Source organism: Ovis aries, chromosome 16 (genome assembly GCF_016772045.2).
Source record: "Ovis aries strain OAR_USU_Benz2616 breed Rambouillet chromosome 16, ARS-UI_Ramb_v3.0, whole genome shotgun sequence".
Lineage (NCBI taxonomy): Eukaryota > Metazoa > Chordata > Mammalia > Artiodactyla > Bovidae > Ovis > Ovis aries.
The window spans coordinates 17,274,918-17,295,632 of NC_056069.1; positions in this window are offsets into that span (position 1 = coordinate 17,274,918).

Below are 20,715 nucleotides of genomic sequence, written 5' to 3' on the forward strand. Positions count from 1 at the left end.
CACTAGTAGCAGACATTTTGAGGAAATGTCTTGGTAAAAAGCAAAGTTATTTTAGAAATCCATTGATGAAGACTTTGTCTGAATTTGTTCAAAATTTAGAGCAAATTTTGGGTAGCAAAACAAATTTTGCTTTTGGGTAAAAAGCAAAGCAGGAATTGATTAATTATTTTCTACAGTTGCACTGGCATTGGCCAGTACAATTCAAGAAGGTAATCATTTCAAAGAAGAAATAATCAGCAGAAACTCATCTAATGCAGAAAAAAAAGAGAACTAGACCAGAGCAGATTCCACTCCCCACTCAACATCTGCTGAAAGGATTTACTAAATCCTAGTGAGAAAAAAATGGAAGTTAAAGTCGAATCCTAAATACACACACACACACACACACACACACACTTATATATTTTTTTCCCCTAAAACTGACTATATTGCAAATTGTATATGGGTCTTATTTTCTGGATTCTCAGTTAATCCTATAAATTATCTTTAATATAATCCCAAGTTAATTCTCATAGATAATCTTATGAGAGTGGGAACACAAGCAATTCTAACTGACAAATGGAGGTCTGGGCATTTTAGATCAACCACATGCCTTTGGAAGTGGTGTCTTTATAAGACATGTTGCTTTCTGTCAATGGCAGGCATTTTCCATAGGCTGTCAGCTTTGAAAAGGCCTGGTAGTGGTGTTAACTCCCAGTATAGGCAGACTAGAATTCAAAGACATAAAATCAATTTGTTAGTGGGAGGGTTCTGGGATGCCCAGAGGGCTATGGTGTAGAGGAAAATGCTAGGGCATTGAGACAGTTGAAAAATAATTGGAAAGGCTGATTTGACTTTAATGTACCTATTTGGGGTACCTTACTTTGCCCAGGTTAATAACAGTATTGGACCCAGAGGTTGAGGAAGGAGGACATCAAATAGCTCTAATTTTAAATGTTGGAGTACTTCAGGTATAAGAGCCCTGCTGGAATATACTTAGTGGCTTATTTTATTTTACGGTGTAGTACTTTCTGGAAGACTGTGAGAAAAGCAAGATTTTGATTTTCAGCTTTGAAATAACTATACACAGTTATACATCATACAGATACTGTAGAAGATAAACACATATTCCACCACCTTCCTCTCTTATTATAAAACCCCAAATTTCTGCAGATAATTAATCTTTTTCCACTCTACCTTGTGCTTCATGAAGCCAGTCACCGTAATTCTGTTTCTGTTGCTACTGATTGGTTTAGGAATATCTATGTGATTCCGTTCTGAGCCGTGAGATCTGAGGAGACACTGGCTGGGACATTTCTGAGTCAGGTTTCTTTCTTCTTAAAAAGAGACACAGGAAGAGCAGATGTATTGTTGCATATGGCAGCCATCTTGCAGCCATGTGGCAGCCCACCTGAAGACAAAGTTGACCTGAGGGAACAGCAGAGTGCAGAGCTAGGAAATAGCTACATCCCTGATGGGACACTGAGCAACTGAATGGAGTAGCCCTGGAGCTGTCTGTCTGTTGATTTCTTATTCTGTGAGATAATAAATGTTCATCATTTAAGGCAGTCCAGTCAAGCTTTCTGTTACCTGCAGTTAAAGGCCAACGATCTGATATACTTTCCTGAAGAGTCCCTACAAATCACTTCATGGCAGTGTCTCGACAGGAAGTGAAATGAAGGAAATGAAAGGTCTTCTTTGGGCCCTGCTACAAAATTGCAAACGTGAGTGAAAAGGACTTCCACTATTTGCTAGGGAAAGCTTCAAGACGTTTCCATAAATTTTAGAATTCTGAAGACAACTGTATGTACGTGTTATGTATTCATGATTTTAAATCTAATGAGAGCTCTCTTCCTACTTTTGTTTTATCAGTATAAGTGAATATTTCAAAGCCACTGAAGTTATTATTTCTTGAAAGGGCACTAGATGAAGGAAGGAAGATAGCTAATGTCAGTGAGTGCTCACTAAGCCCTGGGCATATGCTAAGTACTTTATGTAAGTTACCTTCATTGTTCTTCAAAACAAAACTATGAAGTAGGTTCTGTTATCATTCTCATTTTTTCCAGGAAAGACATTACGGCTAAGAGACCTTATATAGGTTGCCTAAATTCACAATTAAGTAGTAAAAACTGAGGTCTGAACCTGGAGTCTCTCTGACTCCAAACCCCAGACACTGAAGTCTTACATGGGGCACAAGGACATGTTGGCCACTTTCCAGAATCTTCCTTTGGCTGTTTTCCTTCACAGACCCAGAAGTAATGTCTGGAGGTTCCCTTGTTAGTTATGCAAACAGTCAATCTGGTTACACAATAAAGGAGAGAGGCCAATTCTGGCACTAATTTTAGGGCAAACCACAGATGTCTTTGATGTTTTCATTGTACATGAGAACAGAGCCAGTGATCCGACAGCTGCTGGCAGCTCTGATCAAATATGCAGAATATTAAGGCAGCTTTATCTCAGCGCCTAATTACAGCTGGCACAGAGGAAATTTATTTTGCAAACGGGAGATGTCAAATGGTATAAATGCAATATATAACCAAATATGATTGCCTCGTTCTATTTTCTCAGGGCTGTCCAATTACAGAGCACTTTTTGGGAAAGTGTTTATTAAATGATGTTCTTCTCAACTTGCATAACCCAACTTTGTGTTAAATATTATCGTAACAGCTCAACTGCCTTATTGTCTTATACTTCAATTTATTTTCTTCAAATATAAAACACATCCAGCACTTAATTTCAAAAGCAAATGTAATTATGACATTCTTGTCTAGCCCAGATTTTTACACCCAAGTCACCAATGTAATAGTAATAGGGCCATAATTTAATGTCTTTTACTATCAAAATTTTTTTTCATATTTTGTAATGACAGAGAAACAGCTTTATAATACCAATAAGGGACAAAGAGCTAATAGTTGGCTAACAAATACCCATAATCATAGCTGTAAGAGGCTCACAAACGTGCTTCATATGTTTGGCCAAAGATGCTGCAAGCTGTGTGAGGCTGGAACAAATGTGCCCAGATTTCCTTCATGGAGGGGCTTGCAGGCCAGCTGTGGGAGAGCCCTTGAGCCATTTGCTCCTTCAGGGTCCATCTCAGCAGTAGAGACCTCCAGGTTGATGCTGTGCCGTTTCAGGGACTGAGTGAAGCACCGGTACAGAGGCTGGGCACTCAGCCTGGGATGGGAACTCAGAGGGGCAAGTCTCTCAACCTTCCTCCTTCCCTTTCATTTCAGTATTGCTCTCTCATAAACATCTTCATCATAGATTCCATCTCCACATTTCTCAGCATCTGTTTTTTGATAACCCAGCCTGTGACATGGTGTAAAGTGTATCACCTTAAAACAGTTCTTTTGGCTGGAGGGGGTGATCTTTCAGCCACTGTTAGAGAGTAGACTACATGCTGTGTTGACATCCATCGATGACTTTCATTATTAAATTGCCACATTAAAATTTATCAATCAGTTATACATCAGAATTTAATTTTTTTCAATACACTGAAATGCATTGCTAAAACAGTATTTCTTTTTCTTTTTTAAAAACTCTTTCTTGACTTCCATGGAGCATCTGACACTCTAAGCTTCTCTCTCCTTAAACCTTTTCCCTTTCATTTAAAAGAAGAAATATGCTTCAGACTGCTCCATTATAATCTGTACTTGCTGCCTGCCTTACAATGCTGTACCCCAAGTTTCTGTTCTTGACCTTTGCTCTTCTCCCTGCACTCACTTCTCCCAGAACACATGGCTTCAACATCTGCTTAAGATAATGGTTGTATCCATTTTCAAGTTTATGATTCAGGCCTTGTTGCTGAGCTCCAGAGCCATATAGCTTCCCCAAACAAAAATTCACCCAAATGGAATGTTTTGTCTCCACATCCTTCTTTCCCAAACACCCCAAAACATAAATAACCAACAATGGTTACATATTCATCCTCCAAAAGTCCAGTATCCAGGAATAGTACCACTACTCACTCACCCTTGATGTTAGCTTGATTATGGGAAACAGCCTAGACTTCCTCCCACAAACTCTCAATCCAAGCAGTCCTGAGATGTTAGATTCTCCTTTCTAATCGGCTTGAGTCATTTCACCTCCTTCTTTCCACTGTCTTTCATCCCCTCTTTCATGGGTGGCTTAAAGTCTCCAAGACTGTCCTATAATCACTTTTCCTTAAACTCATCCTTTCTTTCTCTACCATCTGATCAAGCTATGTCACTGCTGAAAATCTCAGGTGGCCAGCTTAACACACATGGTTCTTAATCAAAAGTGAAAGTCGTCCAGTAATGTCCAGCTCTTTGAGACCCCATGGACTAAACAGTCCATGGAATTCTCTAGGCCAGAATACTGGAGTGAGTAGACTTTCCCTTCTCCAGGGGTTCTTCCCAACCAGGGATCAAACCCAGGTCTCCCTCACTGCAGATGGATTATTTACCAGCTGAGCCACCAGGGAAGCCCAAGTATACTGGAGTAGCCTATCCCTTCTCCAGAAGATCTTCCCGACCCAGGAATTGAACTGGGGTCTATTGCATTGCAGGCAGATTCTTTACCAACTGAGCTATCAGGGAAGCCCTTCTTAATGAAAAGGGCCTTATTTATCTAGTCGAGTTGTCAATCATTCTTCTGGGTCTACCCTGAGACCTGGGCATAAATGCATCAGATGGTGTCACATTCTGGTGCCTTAACGAGATATGGTTCCCCCTGCCTTCTGTTCCCCCTCATCTTGTCTTCAACTAGCTTTTCCCCTTAAAAACTCAGCTTCTGCTGAGACCGCCTTTGGAAACATCTTCCCAGACCCTTCACCCCTCACACCTGAGCACATATCTATCAAGGCATTTATCATACTGTGAAGGTACTTGTCCATTCAAACTGGTCCACAAAACTCTTTGAGAACACGGGTTATACCTTATTGGAGTTTAGTGAAAGCCAAAGGCTTTCAGTCATGTCCAATTCCTTGTGACCCCATGGACTACACAGTCCATGGGAATTCTCCAGGTCAGAATACTGGAGTGGGTAGCCATTCCCCTCTCCAGGGGATCTTCCCAACCCAGGGATCGAACCCAGGTCTTCCTCATGGCAGGTGGATTCTTTACCAGCTGTCTTTATATCAAGATATATAGCATAGCGCCTGTCACATAGTGAGCTTCATAGTGTGTTTGCGAGATGCATGGAAATGAATTGTATAAAAATGTAGTTACTTTTCAATGAACCATTTTAACGGTAAATTTGTAAAATGCACACACATATTTGGACATTTTGCCATAGCATATTATAGAAAAAGTTTTTATCAATATTATATATTATACACACACACACACACTGATTAGCAACATTTACTTTGGTTTTCACTTTAAAAATTATTTGTAACAAAATTATTGATATATACAAATAATATATAATATAAAATTATTTTCATATAATTTTTATCATATGCTTATTAGATGCATATATTATAAATTATTTCTAAATATTATGATATCTATATATAATAAAGTATACCTTATATACCTTATTTATTATACATTTTAATATAAATTTCTACAGGTATATAATATGCTATAAAATTATATGGATAATTTTTAAAGTATTTATATATGTAATTATTTTATATGTAATAAAAATTATTTTAGTATAGTTCTGAAAAGAATCTACATTAGCATCTCCGCTGACTAATGATCTACATTGGCTACTAATCTACATGTTGCTAATGAGGACTTTTGAGTAGGTGTGGTGTATTTTGTGGAGTAGCTGACAGAGTTTCCACCTCTTCAAACTGATTGTCAACATATGGGTAAATAACAATCTGCTGACTTTGAAAAATTAGTTATAATCCATTTCACATAATGCATGCAAAGCATGGCAAGCAATGGCCCATAATTGAAGGATTAGTTTGGGGCCTTAGGGTGGTTTTTAAAATTCACAGGCTGATAGAATGTTCCATCCCATATGGACCCAGAATATTCTCATCAGGGAGTTTCCAGCACTCGCTTTCCTCCTACAGAATATGACATGTACTGGGTACCAGGGGAGAGAGAAGCGCTCCATCCATCAGCCCAGCAGCTGGAGATCTTCCCTGATGATAAGGGGAGTGGGAGGCTGAAAGTGCCTTAGAAGAATCTGATGGGGCCTGAAATGGAACGAATCTGTAAAGCCACTTAGGTCAGTTCTAATTTTTCTGCTATCACAGGCACACTGGAGCGTCCTCTTGTCTCCCGCCTGAGCCTTGCGTCCTGCTGAAATCGCTCTACGTGCCCTGCTCCCTTCCGGTCTTAATGGCTTGCCGGGGTGGAATAAGAGGCTGCTGTGTGACTGTTCCCGCTCTTGTATCGCTCTCACTGACTTTCTCTCTTTACTCCCACCTGTCTGCATCCGTCTATACCATTTCCTTTCAGCTCCTGTGCCTGCTCTTTTCTCCAGTTTCTGCTTTCCTCTCCCCTTTGTCTTGGTCTGATAGAACCTTAATGGATCTCCCAAGAGGGATCATTCCAAGCCCCGCATTCACTGGTCTAATTCCAACCAGGCTGTGCTGGTTAAGAAGTCGGAGAAAAGAAAGTCTTGCTACTAATCCACATGGCCTGGGTAGGGGTGTGTTTTTATGAAATATTCTCATTATTATGAAATGCCTAACAAAGCAGTGATTTGGCAAGCCTGAAGTCACACACTGGGGCTCATAGCAACTTGCTTCTACTAGCAACACGAGGATTAGAAACACTTCCTTGCCAAGTGGCTTTGAATCAGCTAGAAGGTAGGGAACGATGCCCTTTGTTGAGGATGACAAGGCTTTAAAGCATTTGTTAATTGTCCAAACCTTTGTTTATAGAGGCAACATGTACACACATACATTAAAAATATTCCTTGGTTACTTATTAGGCTTTATGTTATTTTTAAAAAGAATGCTTGGTTTTGAGAGTAAAGCTTATAAGCCACCCTTCAGATATGGTTTCAAAATGAAGCTAAAAGATGATTTTTAAAGAATTGAAATAGCATATTTCTACAGTGATTTATAGCTGAATAAGGAATGTGTTTGATGTTTTTTCTGGAAAGGAATAATTGACTAAAATTTAAATTATCTCCTTTCTCTAAATACCCAGAGCTATGCAACAGAAAGAAATGGTGAGAGTTATGCTGGGTATGTGTGGGGGGTGGAGGTGGGGCCTAAACTGGGAATGAAGTTTCTTGGAGAAAATCTACAAAATGGGCCAAGCACACATGGATTGCATGATATCATTTAGTTGGAGAAGGAGTGCTAAGCATCACGCTGAACTCAGATGTCTTCCCCTAGGAGAAATGATCTCTCTTTTCCTGGAACGTCTGTAGCACCGAGAGTCTATTCCACCCTTTGGCACTTATCCTATGCTCTCCTGTAATATTATCTCTTTTAGAAAAATTTTAGCTCTTCGTTATGACAGTTCTCTTTTTACATGGCTGATTTACTGAACATCTCCATTCATTCCAGGTTGCCTGAGGCAGCTCTGATTTATACCTGTTGCCATGGTGTAATTAATTATTAATAGTGCCCCTTTCAGTCTCAAAAATATTCTTGGTTTGGATGATAACCTATGAAGTTACCGTAGTCTTTTCCTACCTATACCAGAGTCTCCTGTGCAGGAAATAGCACACTCTATTAGGATTCTGAAGAGATTATTCACTGAAGTGTGGTCAGGGTTAAGGGAATCAAGTAAGGATGTTAACCCAAAACAAAGGGAGCAAATGATGTTATGGGAGCCCAGGTGAGAGGTAGAGCCTTAGAAGAGGGGCGTCACTAGAGAAGCTCAAGTTTTGGAAGGACTCAAACGCTGCAGAACTGGTCAAGAAAGAAAAGCAATTCCCTACCATTCTGTCTTCCAGTCATTGGTCTCCTGACTGTGTGTTCTATTCAATCAATTCAATTCAGTCAATCAGTCGTGTCTGACTCTTTGCGACCCCATTAACCTCAGCATGCCAGGCCTCCCTGTCTATCACCAACTCCTGGAGTTTACTCAAACTTGTGTCCATTGAGTCGGTGATGCCATCTGATCATCTCATCCTCTGTCGTCCTCTTCTCCTCCTGCCCTCAATCTTCCCCAGCATCAGGGTCTTTTCAAATGAGTCAGCTCTTCGCATCAGGTGGCCAAAGTATTGGAGTTTCAGCTTCAACATCAGTCCTTCCAAAAAACACCCAGGACTGGTCTCCTTTAGAATGGACTGGTTGGATCTCCTTGCTGTCCAAGGGACTCGCAAGAGTCTTCTCCAACACCACAGTTCAAAAGCATCAATTCTTTGGTGCTCAGCTTTCTTCACAGTCCGACTCTCACATCCATACATGACCACTGGAAAAAACCATAGCCTTGACTAGATGGACCTTTGCTGACAAAGTAATGTCTCTGCTTTTTCATACGCTGTCTAGGTTGTTCATAACTTTTCTTGCAAGGAGTAAGCGTCTTTTAATTTCATGGCTGCAGTCACCATCTGCAGTGATTTTGAAGCCCAGAAAAATAAAGTCAGCCACTACTGTTTCCCCACCTATCTGCCATGAAGTGATGGGACCAGATGCCATAATCTTAGTTTTCTGAATGTTGAATTTTAAGCCAACTTTTTCACTCTCCTCTTTCACTTTCATCAAGAGGCTTTTTAGTTCCTCTTCACTTTCTGCCATAAGGGTGGTGTCATCTGTATATCTGAGGTTATTAATATTTCTCCTGGCAATCTTGATTCCAGCTTGTGCTTCTTCCAGCCCAGCATTTCTCATGATGTCCTCTGCATATAAATTAAATAAGCAGGGTGACAATATACAGCCTTGATATACTCCTTTTCCTATTTGGAACCAGTCTGTTGTTCCATGTCCAGTTCTAATCGTTGTTTCCTGGCCTACATACAGGATTCTCAAGAGGCAGGTCAGGTCTTTCAGAAATTTCCCCAGTTTATTGTGATCCACACAGTCAAAGGCTTTGGCATAGTCAATAAAGCAGAAATAGATGTTTTTCTGGATCTCTCTTGCTTTCTCGATGATCCAGCGGATGTTGGCAATTTGATCTCTGGTTCCTCTGCCTTTTCTAAAACCAGATTGAACACCTGGAAGTTCATGGTTCACGTATTGCTGAAGCCTGGCTTGGAGAATTTTGAGCATTACTTTACTAGTGTGTGAGATGAGTGCAATTGTGCAGTAGTTTGAGCATTCTTTGGCATTGCCTTTCTTTGGGACTGGAATTTAAACAGACCTTTTCCAGTCCTGTAGCTACTGCTGAATTTTCCAAATTTGCTGGCATATTGAGTGTATCACTTTCACAGCATCATCTTTCAGGCTTTGAAATAGCTCAACTGGGATTCCATCACCTCCACTAGCTTTGTTCATAGTGATGCTTCCTAAGGCCCACTTGACTTCACATTCCAGGATGTCTGGCTCTAGGTGGGTGATCACACCACTGTGATTATCTTGATCATGAAGATCTTTTTTGTACAGTTCTTCTGTGTATTCTTGCCACCTCTTCTTAATATCTTCTGCTTCTGTTAGGTCCATACCACTTCTGTCCTTTATTGAGCCCATCTTTGCATGAAATGTTCCCTTGGTATCTCTAATTTTCTTGACGAGATCTTTAGTCTTTCCCATTCTATTGTTTTCCTCTGTTTCTTTGGATTGATTGCTGAGGAAGGCTTTCTTATCTCTCCTTGCTAGTCTTTGGAACTCTGCATTCAAATGGGAATATTTTTCCTTTTCTCCTTTGCTCTTCGCTTCCCTTCTTTCCACAGCTATCTGTAAGGCCTCCTCAGGCAGCCATTTTGCTTTTTTGCATTTCTTTTTCTTGAGGATGGTCTTGATTCCTGTCTCCTGTACAATGACATGAACCTCCATCCATAGTTCATCAGGCACTCTGTCTATCAGATCTAGACCCTTAAATCTATTTCTCACTTCCACTGTATAATCATAAGGGATTTGATTTAGGTCATATCTGAATGGTCTAGTGGTTTTCTCCACTTTCTTCAATTTCAGTCTGAATTTGGCAATAAGGAGTTCATGATCTGAGCCACAGTCAGCTGCTGTTCTTTGTTTTGTTGATTGTATAGAGCTTCTCCATCTTTGGCTGCAAAGAATATAATCAGTCTGATTTTGGTGTCGACCATCTAGTGATGTCCATGTGTAGTCTTCTCTTGTGTTGTTGGAAGAGGGTGTTTGCTATGACCAGTGCGTTCTCTTGGCAGAACTCTATTAGCCTTTGCCCTGCTTCATTCTGTACTCCAAGGCCAAATTTGCCTGTTACTAGGTGTTTCTTGACTTCCTACTTTTGCATTCCAATCCCCTATAATGAAAAGGACATCTTTTTTGGGTGTTAGTTCTAAAAGGTCTTGTAGGTCTTCATAGAACTGTTCAACTTCAGCTTCTTCAGCGTTACTGGTTGGGGCATAGACTTGGATTACTGTGATACTGAATGGTTTGCCTTGGAAATGAACAGAGATAATTCTGTTGTTTTTGAGATTGCTTCCAAGTACTGCATTTTGGACTCTTTTGTTGACTATGATGTCTACTCCATTTCTTCTAAGGGATTCTTGCCCACAGTAGTAGATATAATGGTCATCTGAGTTAAATTCACCCATTTCAGTCCATCTTAGTTCGCTGATTCCTAGAATGTCAGTGTTCACTCTTGCCATCTGTTTGACCACTTCCAATTTGCCTTGATTCGTGGACCTGACATTCCAGGTTCCTATGCAATATTGCTCTTTACAACATTGAATTGGCTGAAACCAAATGGAAGTCAAAAGGCAAAGGAGCCCTGGTGAGAAAGATGGAAGGTGTTGTTATCTGCCCTCAGAGAAAGGACAAAAAAGGCAAAAAGGCAGAGGATGGATTGAGGGAGTCAAGGGGTTGGGGATCAGTGAGAACTGGTAAACAGAGACTGTAGCTCCTTAAACAGAGTCTCTTTGTCTTCAAGTCGATTAAAAAACATCTGTGGGCACACACATGCAAAGCACTGCAGGAAAGGCCACGATGAGCGAGACTTGGCGGCTACTACAAGGAATACACTCTCTGTGTTGGGAGAAAAAGAAATAAACTTAAGAAAGTTAAACTACAGACTGAAGGAAAGTAGCAGTTGAGTATAACAATATAAAAGAGGTGCTTAGCAGTACATGGTGATTGTTGGATTAATAATTATAGACCCTATATGTTAAGGGAATTCAAAGGATGAATTCATTGTTTACTACTGGAAGAATTTAAAAAAGGGTTTATGGACGAGGAATATTTTCAGTGGTACTGAAATCAAAGCCACCCTGACATTGGCAAGAAGGAGAGGCAGGCCTTCTTTGGGCAAATGGCATGAAAACAGCACAGGTGTCAACTTTAAATACCTCTTCTCCTGCTAGGAGAGCTGGAGACCCTTCAGAGATTTTTTAAAGTTTCAAAACTATCCCAGGAAATTACCTATGAAAGAGCCTAAAGGGAATTAATTGGGTTGTAAGAAGTGGGAGTTGTGAATGGCCATTTCTTCACTTCTTCAACAAACAGTTGTTGAGGGCTTGGAATGTGTCAGACACTGCTTTGGATCTTCTGGTGCCAAGTAAAGTAAGACGTCTTTGTCCTTAAGGAAAGAGGATGGAAAAGTTAGCCAAGGGAGCAAGTCATGTGCCCTGTAATTATAGAGTTGTGCAGAGATGATATGTGAGCAAGTGGGAGATCATCTAAATGAGACTCAGGCATGGAGAGTGGAGGTGGTTAAGGAAGACTTCCTGAAGGAGGTAACACAATTCTGAGTTTTGAAAGGTGAGCAGGAGTTTCCAGTTGCGTATTCATTTGTTTATACCCACCCTGCCACTTTCTAATAAAAGGAAGTAAGATGATTCATAAGTAAGAAATGCACACAGCAGGGACTTCACTGGTGATCCAGTGGTTAAGATTCTGAGCTTCCTGGTTGGGAAGATCTTGCATGCCGAGTAGCACAGCAAAACAGGCAAACAAAAATAAAAACACACAGCAGAATATAAAGAAAATTAGATAAGACATAGGATGAGTTAATTTCACCTTTATATACACTGTCACATTTGATCTGAGAACAGCCTTGTGTGCCTGCTTGCTGAGTCACTTCAGGCCTGTCTGACTCTTTCTGATCCTATGGACTGTAGCCCACCAGGCTCCTCTGTCCATGGAATTCTCCAGGCAAGAATACTGGAGTGGGTTGCCATGCCTTCCTCCAGGGGATCTTCCTGACTCAGGGATTGAACTCATGTCTCCTGAAGCTCCTGCATTACAGGTGGATTCTTTATTGCCGAGCCACCAGGGAAGCCCTTACAAGCTTATAATTTTATCCTTATTTATTGGTGAGGAATTTAAGCCTTAATATTTAAAATACCTTGCCCAAAGCACAGTCTTGACAGACAGTGGCAGAACAGAACCACGCTAGTTTCACCCTAGAGTCTGTGATTTCCAGTACAAGAGATGAACTTGTGGCTTAGCTCCCCTGCATGGAGCCTGTGGCTGGAAGGCGCTTCACAGGGCAGTGAAGAATAGATGTGCATTTTGAAGGGTGAAGAGTAAGCCAGAGAAGGGACTGGGAAGGGTGGCCCAAGCAGAGGATTTCACGTGTTCGAAGGAAGAGAGGTGTGAGAGAGCATCACTTGTTGGAAGGACAGTAATAGCTCATGATGGTAGGAAGAGTCTTAATAGAAGAGCCGTGAGAGATGGGGCTGGAGGGATAAGTAAGCACCAAATCTGAAGGGTTTTGTTTTCCCTTTACCTGAAAGTGGTGGAAATTGCGGAAGGAGTGTAAGCAGGGAGTAATATGACCAGCCCAGGTCATGTTACCTCACTAGGACAGCAACGTAGGCAAGTCTGGGTCAGGACAGGACTGGTGAAGGGAGAGGAGTTAGGAGGCTTGCTGCAGTCATAGGGCAGGGTGTCAGGGGCAGGAGGGGACTCAAATTGGGAACTAATATGGAGAGACTGCTAGACAGAAGTGGGCACCTGGATTTGGGGGTAAAGGAAACAAAGTCTCATTGATCAGCTAGTTGGATGATACCATTTATGAGAAAGGGATCCTACGGAAGAGTTTGGAATTTCGGGGTGATGAAGTTGGATAATGATGGCCAAGAGTAACTGTTAAAGAAAATGAGCTTAACTTTTTTACCTTCCTATTCCGTCAAATTGCTTAGTTTCCTGTTGCCTTATAAAAAATGTGAGACCCCCAGAAAAAATATTGGTAGTCAATAAAAGTTGTTGTTATTCAGTTGCTTAGTCATGTCTGAATCTTTGTGACCCTATGGACTGCAGCATGCCAGGTTTCTCTGTCCTTCACTATCTCCTAGATATAATATATATAATCTATATGTGTTATATATAATATATAGTAAAAGTTAAATGTATTTATTTATTTTGAAAAGGCTTTTTTTTAATTGCAGAAGTGATATATATGCAGAAAATGTAGAAAGTACAGGCAGACACACAAAAACTTGTTGCTGTTACCCAAATACAATCTAACAATGACTTGTAGCATTTTGATGTATATAATTTCAGTTTTTTATAAATACATATCTATTTTTTTTCTAAAAACTTGAGTAGTGTTTTCATGATTTAAATATATCATGCACATCTTTCAATAACATTAATAATTCCATAAGATTATTTAAGAGGCTGCATGGTATTCCATTTATGAATGTGCTGGATTCCTGTTGTGGACATTAAAGTTTTTTCCAACTTTTTGCTATTATAAACAACAGAGCTGCAAAGTAATTAGAATTTAAATTTCCTAATTGACCATTGGCTTTTTCAAATTACAGTTTAGATCATGAAATTAAGTTTGGGCATGCTTTGCTTTTATAAAATAGTTGTACAAAGAAGAGTTGTTTTTAAAGTGCTCTGAAAGAAATATATAATGTTCTTTTTAATTTTCAAGGGAATTAAATGTAGCAAAGGAAAATAAACTGATGTAAATATGTATCAGAGGAAAATAATTATAAAGGAAATTGGTATGGCCATCAAAAAGAAAGTGTGGAAACTGTTTTTAGTGAGGACAGAGACTATGTTTCCCAGTGAGATTCCTTTGCTTTAATAACTTTTTCAATATTTTCCCCAAGGCACATAAAAATGTGATCAGCTCTTCAAAATGATCTAGGAGTTGATCAATCTTGTAAATAATTGCAACCATAGTTAAGTTCAACTTGCTTTTGATTGTGTAAATTTTTTACATGTATCTATTAAAGCTTTTGCTTAATTTAGAAGCAATCTTTGGAGCCAGGCAACATATTGTAGACTCTCTTTTTCTGGCTAATCATTACCCTTTTCCTCAGAATTCTTACTAACTACACTCTGTGCTAGGTGCCATTGTCAGACTCTCGTGGGCAAGTATTTGATATTCCTCTTCCCCAGTGAAGATGTCGCAGACTACTGAAAGAACTATTTCTGGTCTGTCTGAACAAGGCTAGAGTCTCGATCCAGCACAAAAGGAATGTAGGAGGCCAACGATAAAGGGGTGGTCTTGTTCAGGCAGCAGATTCCTCCTAAGTGTTTAGAAAATTACTCATAACTCTGATCACCAAGACATCTGGGCCAGATGTAGATACGTTTCACCAGTCTCAGCTCCCATTTTCCATTGCAAATATCTTTTATTCTAAAATGAAGTAATAGATAATATAACCTAGTCCCATACATAATTTTACAAGATAACCTTTTAAGTATAACAAAGAAAAGTGAAAGCTTTAGTCACTCAGTCATGTCTGACTCTTTGTAACCCCAGGGACTGTAGCCCACCAAGCTCTTCTGTTCATGGGGATTCTCCAGGCAAGAATACTGGAGTGGGTAGCCATGCCCTCCTCCAGGGGATCTTCCCAACCCATGGGTTGAACCCAGGTCTCTTGCATTGCAGGCGAATTCTTTACCATCTGAAGAACGAGGGAAGCCCTAAGTATACCATAAAGGAGAAATTAAAAGACAGCAATTTATAATAAATATGTGCTGTAGTCAGATGGCGACACAGAATCACTGTGACTGCGACAGCTACAAGTGCAGACTGAGACTAAGATGATGTATTAATGGCTCAGATACACACGTGGCATTGTCAGTGAGGAAGTGATTTTCCAAACAATAAACAGTTCTGAGTGAAGTCACGACAGAGAAAATGTCCACTCTTCCTTACATTTATGTGGTAGCTGCATTCCTAGAAAATTCAGTGCATTTAAAACAATAAAAAAATACTCTGTTTTACATGTAAAATGAAGCTAAGTTTTAGGCTCAGATCATTGTAAACAGTTTTTTCACCTACGAATGACATTCAAAGCTATCTCTGACATGGACAGTTCTTTGTCTGCATAACTGACACAGATTGTTGGATTTCCCTAATCCCAGAACCCTGACCAGTTATACCCTTTTTATTGTGTGAATCAGAAACACCCACAAAATTACAGTGTCTCCTTCAGTTCAGTTCAGTTCAGTTGCTCAGTCGTGTCCGACTCTTTGTGACCCCATGAATCACAGCACGCCAGGCCTCCCTGTCCATCACCAACTCCCGGAGTTCACTCAGACTCACGTCCATCGAGTCCGTGATGCTATCCATCCATCTCATCCTCTGTCGTCCCCTTCTCCTCCTGCCCCCAATCCCTCCCAGCATCAGAGTTTTTTCCAATGAGTCAACTCTTCGCATGAGGTGGCCAAAGTATTGGAGTTTCAGCTTTAGCATCATTCCTTCCAAAGAATACCCAAGACTGATCTCCTTTAGAATGGACTGGTTGGATCTCCTTGCAGTCCAAAGGACTCTCAAGAGTCTTCTCCAACACCACAGTTCAAAAGCATCAATTCTTCAGTGCTCAGCTTTCTTCACAGTCCAACTCTCACATCCATACATGACCACTGGAAAAACCATAGCCTTGATTAGATGGACCTTTGTTGGCAAAGTAATGTCTCTGCTTTTTAATATGCTATCTAGGTTGCTCATAACCTTTCTTCCAAGGAAGTTAGGAGGGTGTATTTCCCCTATTTCATCCCAACCACTGCTTTAACAGATTCTCTCTTTTTGACCCAGAAGGATTTCCCTATGAGGTAGACAGAAATAGGTTAACCTGAGTTATGTCATGATTTTTCAAAACCTGTGGTAAAAATACATATGATACAACTCGCAATTTTAACTCTTTTTAGTGTACAGTTAAGTGATATCGAGTACATTTACATTGTTGTACAGCCATCACCAGCGTCCATCTTTATAATTTTTCACATTTCCTCCTGATTTTTTAAAAGGAATCATGTAGCGTTTTCTTCGGAGAAGGCAATGGCACCCCACTCCAGTACTCTTGCCTGGAAAATCCCATGGACGGAGGAGCCTGGCAGGCTGCAGTCCATGGGGTTGCTGAGGGTCGGACATGACTGAGCGACTTCCCTTTCACTTTTCACTTTCATGCATTGGAGAAGGAAATGGCAACCCACTCCAGCGTTCTTGCCTGGAGAATCCCAGGGACTGGGGGAGCCTGGTGGGCTGCCATCTGTGGGGTCGCACAGAGTTAGACATGACTGAAGTGACTTAGCAGTGTTTTCTTTCTTTGTTTTTTTTTTTTTTTCAGGTCTTCCTAATAGTGCCTACCTTGGGCATTGGTCTGTTTCTTGGTTCTGATTAGGCCAGATCTGTGACTCAGGTTTTTGTCAAGTTGGCCGTGTGTTGACCTCTGCCTGCACTGACCACACTCCTACCCCCACTCTGTGGCAACCACACATCTCCCCCGCTCCCGCAGGCCGTGGTCTCCAGGGCTCTGCTGCTGTGTCTAAGGCTGAGTAACTCTATTATTCCTCATTAATCTCCACCCTAGGAAATTCACTTCTCCCTTGTTGTTGCTCGGTCACTAAGCTGTGTCTGACTCTTTGTGACCCAGCACGCCAGGCTTCCCTGTTCTTCACTGTCTCCTGGAGTTTGCTCAAACACATGTCCATTGAGTTGATGATGCCATTCAACCATCTCATTCTCTCTCACCCCCTTTATCTCCTGCCCTCAATCTTTCCCAGCATCAAGGTCTTTTCCAATGAGTTGGCTTTTTGCACCAGCTGGCCAAAGTAATGGAACTTCAGCTTCAGCATCAGTCCTTCCAATGAATATTCAGAGTTGATTTCCTTAAGGACTGACTGGTTTGATCTTCTTGTAGTCCAAGGGACTCTCAAGAGTCTTCTCCAGTGCCACACTTTGAAAGCATCAATTCTTTGGTGCGCGGCCTTCTTTATCGTCTAAGACTCACATACATACATGACTGAGAAAACCATAGCTTTCACTATACAGACTTTTGTTGGCAAAGTGATGTCTCTATTTTTTAATATTTTAATTGGTTTTATCATTTTAGACCTCTTTATATGCAACCTTACATCCCTGGTTTGTTGTTTATACCTGCATATCTTAAATCCCATCTTGTTAGGCTGCATTAGCTGTTAGATTACGGCAACTTGGGCATGATGGGAAGAACACCAGCCATGGAGTCAGAAGATGTGAGTATTAACTCCAGTTCTGTCATGTACTAGCTGGCAGAGAGGGCAAGAGCCTTCAATGCTCTGAGACTATTCCCTCATCTGAAAACAATAGAGCTGGTCACCAGATACTCCACAGTTTCAAAATTACAAGTTTCTAAATTAATTTCTTTTTTTATTTTTAATTGGAGGATAATTGCTTTACAATGTTGCGTTGGTTTCTGCTGTACAAAAATGTCTAATTTCTGTGAAAATAGTATCTGCTTTCCTTGCTTCACAGGACTGTTGGGTCAAATGTAAATGAAAATCATAAACATGTAGGTATCATAAGACAGCCCAGAGTGTAATAAAAGATGCTTAAACATGCTTTTTAAATGACAAAATACAATGAAACAAACTACTAATTAAGATTCTAAAAACATAAGGCTGGATAATGCAACCTGCAAACTGGGGTATGGTTTGTTTTATTTGGTAGGGATCTGGTGCTCAATGAGTGTTTGTTAAAAGAATATAGGTGCTCTAGAAAAGTTATGTGAAATCTCAATTTTAAGGTTTTTAGGAGACTGGGACTCAGATAATTAGCATAAGAATAAGTTGGAAGTCCACGGAGAAGTGAGTCCTGGAGTGTGAGCAGATGTGTGAGGTTGATTTATGCTGGCTGTTGTGAGAACACAGCTTGTCTTTATTGGCCTTGAAGGAGTATTATCCTAAAAGTGGGCCTGACAGGGATATTTTTCTATGAAAAGAGAGGCCACTACCTGAAGGAGCTGAGATAGGGGAGCTGAGGAGTAACATGTCTTGGAATGTTCTACTCTCATTTACAGAGCCCTTGCAACGTTTGATGCTGGATGTTTAAGTCATAGACCTGGCTGGTGCTGTGCTGAGCCATATGAGAGCCCGAGGCAAAAGGAAGAATATGTACTATATACCGTCTATAACTACTTACATGGTTGTAAGTAGTTTTTCAAACTGGTTAATGGCTTTAGTGAAAATGTTATCAATGAGTTTGCTTCCATTAAAGCCCACAAAGTAAAATGTAAATGAATTCTAGCTTTGGTATAAATAAAATATTTAAACTTAAAATAATGTGTTGTAAGTAGTTACAGCTACTTTTCAATTTTTAAAAATTTCTTAACTACTTTAAGGGCTTCCCTGGTGGCTAAGATGGTAAAGAATCTGCCTACAATGCTGGAGACCTGGATTCCATTCCTGGGTCGGGAAGATCCTCTGGAGAAGGGAATGGCTACCCACTCCAGTATTCTTGCCTGGAGAATTCCATGGACAGAGGAGCCTGGTGGGCTACTTTTAATGTTCTGGAAAAAAATTACATGTATAGAAGGTATTATTATGTAACCCTGATGGCAAGTGAACAGAAAAACAGATATAAAAGCATGTATATTGGGGTACACAATTTTCCCTTTTGTCTTAGCGTTCCAGTGTAGCTTGGCGTAGGCTTCTCAGATTTTGTTTTTATTTAAAACCTTGTTATTTTGTTCACCATGTATTTTTTGGCATCATATTAGATACTTTAAAATATTTGCATTAAAATAACATTAATCTTAATTACTGAGTTTTGGTTTCCCCGTAAATTCTGTGCTTTAGGTGAGCATTTTGCTGCTATACCCTAGGACTGGCCTTGGTCCCAACCCTCAGTCCCAAGTAGCGATAATACAGATCTGCCGTGGGAGCCATCATCTTGCTCTCTGTGCTGGAGGAGACATCCAAATCCTGCTAATTTCCTTCAGTCCAAGTGAATCCAGGAAGTCACATGTCACAGGCAGATAAAGCATGAGCTATGGGGTTAAACAGACTTGGAATCATACCCTGCCTTGCTTCTTTACCAGCAGAGCTGGTAAACCAATCTGAGCCTGTTTTCTCATATCTAAAAGGGGTAAATAATTTTTCAGTGACAGAGATAATTAAATGATATAACTTATGGACTTGACAAATGTTAGCTTGTCCCCTTTTCTATTTTTTTTTTAAGTATTCATTTATTTGGCTGTACCATGTCTCTATTTATTTGTTTGGTTCCGGCATTTAGGATCTTTAGTTGCAGCATGTGAGATCCAGTTCCCTGAGCAGGGTTCGAATTTGGGCCCCTTGCGTTGGGAACGCAGAGTCTTAGCCACTGGGCCATCAGGAAAGTCCCTCTATTTTAGAGATAAGTGAATTGACTTACAAACGTGTAGCTGCTCAAAGATGTGATCCCAGAAGTGCCAGTGTCCAGATTTGCACCCAAGTGCACTGAGTGTCAATCCTGTGCTGGTTTCACAAACAGCACTTGGTGATTCTAGCTGCAGCTGGGCTGTGTCTTTCTAGGGATATATGGAATTCCTAGCTAAACTGCCTGAGAGAACTTGGATTAGCAGCTCTAGAACAGAGGCGTGATGAACTTGCCCAATTTTATTTGAGAGAAAATAAATTTCACAATTAGAACAATCCCAATATATGTTTGGGGGCTTCCCAGGTGGCTCATTGGTAAAGAATCTGCCTGCCAACGCTGGAGTGCATGTTGCTAAGTTGCTTCAGTCGTATCTGATTCTTTACAACCTTATGGACTGTTGCCCCCCAGGCTCCTCTGTCCATGGGATTTCCCAGGCAAGAATGCTGGAGTGGGTTGCCAGGCCCTCCTCCAGGGGATCTTCCCAACCCAGGGATTGAACCCGCATCGTTTACATCTGCATCGGCAGGAGAATTCTCTACCACTAGTGCCACCTGGGACACAAACGCAGAAGGTGCAGATTCAATCTCTGGGTCAGGAAGATCCTCTGGGGGAGGACAAGGCTACCCACTCCAGCATTCTTGCCTGGGAAATCCCATGGACAGAGGAGTCTGGCGGACTACAGTCCATGGGGTTGCAGAGAATCAGATGTGACTGAAGTGACTTAACATGGCAGTAATGTTAAAAAGATCGATATTTCTGACACCACAAAGTTACCACAGTTTTTACTAATTTGTTCTTATATATTTTTACCTCAAGAATATAAAAGAGGTTAAGAGCAAAATGCTGTTTGTAAGGAGAAAAACTAGTTGATTACACACTTAGAAAAAGAGGAATAACACATTTTCCATTTGCAACAGCAGTAAATAGAACAAAAGCTTTGGTTTGTTTCCCTGCTAGGATATTAAAGACAATATTTGATATATAATGGCATATACTTCTTTCTTGATCTCCTTCCTAACACCTCTTCCTCAAAAATTAATGTTTTCCAGTCATTCTGCTGAGATGATAGTATTTCTTTATTCTTTTATATTGATCTGTCTCCTATAACTAGAAGAGAAGTAGACATGGGTATAATTGTTCCAGCTCTTTCCAGGAAGTGGCTTTCCCCATCTATATGGCTACTACA